General features: G+C 46.4%; 1 pseudogene; it reads left to right on the forward strand.

The window, feature by feature from the left end:
- The first annotated feature begins 1,029 nt into the window (after positions 1–1,029).
- Positions 1,030–2,430, forward strand: LOC133104050 (protein FAM161A-like; annotated as a pseudogene).
- The last annotated feature ends 1,957 nt before the right edge of the window (positions 2,431–4,387 follow it).

Here is a 4,387-nt window from a genome sequence, read left to right on the forward strand (position 1 = left end):
AGGAGCAAGTCCTCTGTGCTCAGGAAACAGCAGTGAGGGTAGAACAGAGTGAAAGAAAGGGAAAGTGGATAAATGGTTTCTAAGTCCCCTTCCAGGGCTAGATTTCTAGAAGCCTTTGCTTCCATCTGGCTGATATAGCCAAACCTGGAATGTGTATGTCATGGGAAATTCACACAAATTACAGGGAATTTGTAAGTTTGGCTTCTCTCAGGGAGGTAGGACTGGCGAGAGTGCACAGGGCTCTTTCTTGCAGCCCGCACAAAACTTGATTCCAACATCTGGGCAGTAATAAGGGAGGAGGACAGAAGGTCAGCCTAAAAGGTGACCTCTATGGCTGGACCAGACCTCAGGCTGGATCATCCAGTTAGCGGGGATCCTCTCTTGCTCTTTTGCCCCCGAAGGTAATTCTCCTCTCTGGCTTCTTTCCCTTCTGAGTCACATTTAAGGATGGAAAGTACTTAATTCTCCTGGACCCCAGAGCACACTGAGAATCCCTTGTATAAAGACAAGGATGCTGGCTTTGGTCTCAAGCGGGCCTGGGGCCAAATCCCCAACCAGGAAGACTGTGGTTCAGCGTTCAGCTCCCCTACTTGCTGGGTACATGACCCTGGGTATTTAACCTCTCTGTACCTCAGTTTCCTTTTCTGCTAATGGGGTAGTGATGGTTGCAACCTCCTGTCGGGGGTTGTTGTGAGGCTTAACTAGGGCTCCGTGCTGTTAGCCTGAATTACTATTCCTGCCTTTGTTGTTATTGAGCCCTCTCTAGTGGTCAACCTCTGGCAGCGAGGGGGTGTGAGGAAGGACAACCAGAGCGCATGAGACATGCTCCCAGCTCTCAGGCCCTTTGTATCAGACATGCTGCATCACAGAGAGACAGTCACCTGCTCCTGACTCTAGCGACGTAGGGTGGGGGAGGGCAGGCACCGGGGCAGTCCAGGAGCGGCGTTGGGGGCGGCTCAACTCTCCCAAGGGTGCGAGTCTGATCTGATGGGTTATATAAATATTTTTACATCAAGAATGTATTAGCTAATGACTTATGCTTAGGAGCTCATCAACAACATGTGGACAAACTTCTCTGTTGAAGATTATATTCAGTTTGAAGATGCTGACTTGCCAGCACTTGAAAAAAAAAAAAAAGAAGCCAAAAGAATGGGTGCCAAAGATGACAGTACCTGAGCCTTTTCAAATGATGTTTAGAGAGCAGAAGAAAAGAGAACATGAAATCTAAATCAGATATTGAAATGGCACGCAAACTGCTCAAAAAACAAGAAGAATCAGAGTGTAAGAAAAACTTCCGAGCCAACCCAGTTCCTGCGTTCGTCTTTCTCCCCCTGTATCATGATATAGTCAAGCAAAATGAAGAACGGAGGAGGTCTAGGAAGGAGAAAAACAAAGAAGCTCTTTTGGCCTCGCAAAAGCCGTTTAAGTTTATTGCAAGGGAGGAACAGAAGCAAGCAATTTGGGAAAAGCAGCTGAAAGACTTTTTTAAGTCTAAAAAGAAAACAAACCGATTTAAAGCCAGACCTATACCTCGACCTACTTGTGGTTCAACTATCAGTGGCAAGTTAACGGAAGAAGAGCTCTGTAGAAACATTAGGACGCAGCAGAGAACCAAGACTTTTTACAGAATTCATCCCCTCTGCCTTGTAGTCCAGCTCGCAGAAGTTATGCTACAAGGAAGCCCAAGTGTCCTGAACAGGCTGAAAAGTCCAAGTGTAAACACAAGTTTAGGTGCCAGGCTTCTGATTCTGAAGAACTTCCTGAGAGATATCGGAAACATCACTCAGAACAGAAGCGTCCAAAACCCCTGACACTCTGTGAATCATGTGACCTTCACGCAGCCTCATGTGCATCCACTAAAAGAGAGAAAATCCTGGCAGATACTGAAGCAGATGAAGAAAATTTAAAAGAAACACGTTGGCCTTATCTGTCTCCAAGGTGCAGGTCACCAGTAAGAAGTTCAAATGCACAAAGCCTGTGCCTTGTAGCTTCAACCCTTCCGTGCCCACGGTGTCCTCCAGAGGAAGAGAACAAGCCACAAGAAAGAGTGAAAAGTAAAGGATGAGAGACTACCGACGAGAACTAGAAGAAAGAGAAGAAAAATTAAAAAACAGGCCGCTGCTATTTGAAAGAGTTGCTCAGAAAAATGCAAGAATGACAGCAGAAAAGCATTATTCTAACACCTTAAAGGCACTAGGAATATCTGATGAGTTTGTTTCAGAGAAAGGCCAAAGTGGAAAAATATTTGAGTACTTCAGCAAGATGAAAAGTTTCACTGAAGATAAAGAAAGCTTTAATGAAGAAGAAAAAATAGAAGAGAGAGAGGATGGGGAAGAAAATTATCTTACTGATACCAACCGCCAAGATTCTTGCAAGGAAACAGGTGAAGCCGATGAAGAGAGTGGAGAGGAGAATTGTGTTGAAGAATAAAACTGAATCAGTCAGCAGGGTCTCCTCTCTGTGCCCCTGCTGTTGTTGGCAGCATCGGGGGTCAGAAGTTGCGCTTGTGGTGTTAAGGACATCTATGCGAACCCGTCTGATACGTGCAGGTCTCTTGAGCAAAGTCCTCATGTAGCCTGAAAAGGCCGAATCCAGCTGATGGGTGATTTGGTCAGTTAGAGTCAGGCTTTGTCTATTCAGTTTTTAAAATCACTACCTATGGTCTGTTTGCAACTTTGATCTTACTTCTATTTTTAAAAAGTGTTTGAGAATCACAGCTGTCACAAACTGATTAGGTATAAGAATATACATTATTTCATCATTTTGGGTGGAAAAAATTGCTTAGCATTGAGAGCAGAGGGGAGTATTTGCCTTTGGTGAACTGTTTGAAAAAAACGTTCTGGAAAGCATGAATCAGTAAATATTTTTAAATTGTAAAAAAAAAAAAAAGAATGTATTAGCACAGTGGTTGTTCAAGAAACATTGACTGAGCACCTTGTGAGCGCCAGGCCCCTTGTGAGTGATCTAAGTGCTGGAGACAAAGCAGCGAACAAGATGCAGTCCCTGTGTGGCACGTACAGCCTAGCTCGGAGAGACGTGGAAAAATAAATGCATAAACAGACAATGAAATACACCATCTAATAGCAGGTAGAAAAGTGCTATGAAAAAAAGATGAAATAATTTAAGAGATAGAAGAATGAGATGGGGAAAAGGCAGGCGTTCTACGCAGGACAGGGAAAGCATCGCTGGGGAATGACATCCAAATAAAGCAAGCCAGCCTTGGAGACGGTTAAGGAAAGGGCTCTCCAGGCGGTGGAATCAGCAGCTGCAAAGGCCGGGAGGCAGGGGGATCCTTGTCCTGTTGGAGGAACAGCAAGCAGACCGAGTGTCGCTGGAGCTCAGTGGGTGATGGGCAGTGTGGCAGGAAATGAGGCCTGGGAGAGAGAGAGTTGGGGCCAGCTCAGGTATTTAAATGGAAGAGTGAGTGAAGAGGTATTTAAATAGTGATTTCAAACAGTAATCTTTAAAACCATTACCAATAGAGCCACTTCTGGGGTCGCCTTTCCAACCCCCAGTATGGTGTCTTCCTTTCTGGGCTCTGATACTTCTCTCTGGCCCCCACCATCCATAACTAGCCCCCTGCCCCTCACCCCCAGCTCCTTCCACAATTCTCTCTCCCACACTGGCTGGCTTTGGCAGAGACTCAGACCTCCAGCTCGGCCTGGTCAGCAGGAAGTCACCCTCGGCTCTGATTCTGAGTAGAATCCTAACCCCCCAGGCTGGGTATTTCCTTTGGTCGGATGAATAAACTCAAGAGAAGGGGGCTGTAGAGACCACTGAGCGAAGAGATCAACAGGGTCTTGTGAGCAGGGCAGGGTGAGGGAGTCCCCCAAACTTCTCCACCGGAAAGAAATTGGGGTGATAAAGATGCCTCTTTGGGTTCTAAATCCACCATGTCTCTTCCCCCAGGACCTTCCTCCCTCCTTCAGGTCACTGGGACCCCGAGGCCAGGGGACATCTGGAGTCCATTAGAATGGCATCAATCCCACACGGGGATGTTTTGACTGGACCCTTGGATGGATTTCTTGTACATTAACAGTGTTTATTTTCCAATAAAGATTCTGAAGTCAAGATTGCTGCCCTGGCCTCTTCTAAGGGGGGGAGAGGAGCCGGAAAGCCTGCCCTGCTGACCCAAGGGTCCTTGGGTCTTCCAATGAGGATGGTGGAAGCTTCGAGATGTGGTATATCACCTTGTAGGTGGTCAGAACCCAAGATTGAGCCCAACCCTCTCATGATACGTAGTCTCTGTTGTAGCTATTCAGCGGTGCCCCTGCAACACAAACAGCCACAGACAATACAGAAACCAATCAACAGGGCTGTGTGTCGATAAAACTTTATTTGTAAAAACAGAGGGGCCACAGTTTGCTGACCTCTGCCTTGTGGTATC

This window comes from Eubalaena glacialis, chromosome 13 (genome assembly GCF_028564815.1).
Source record: "Eubalaena glacialis isolate mEubGla1 chromosome 13, mEubGla1.1.hap2.+ XY, whole genome shotgun sequence".
Lineage (NCBI taxonomy): Eukaryota > Metazoa > Chordata > Mammalia > Artiodactyla > Balaenidae > Eubalaena > Eubalaena glacialis.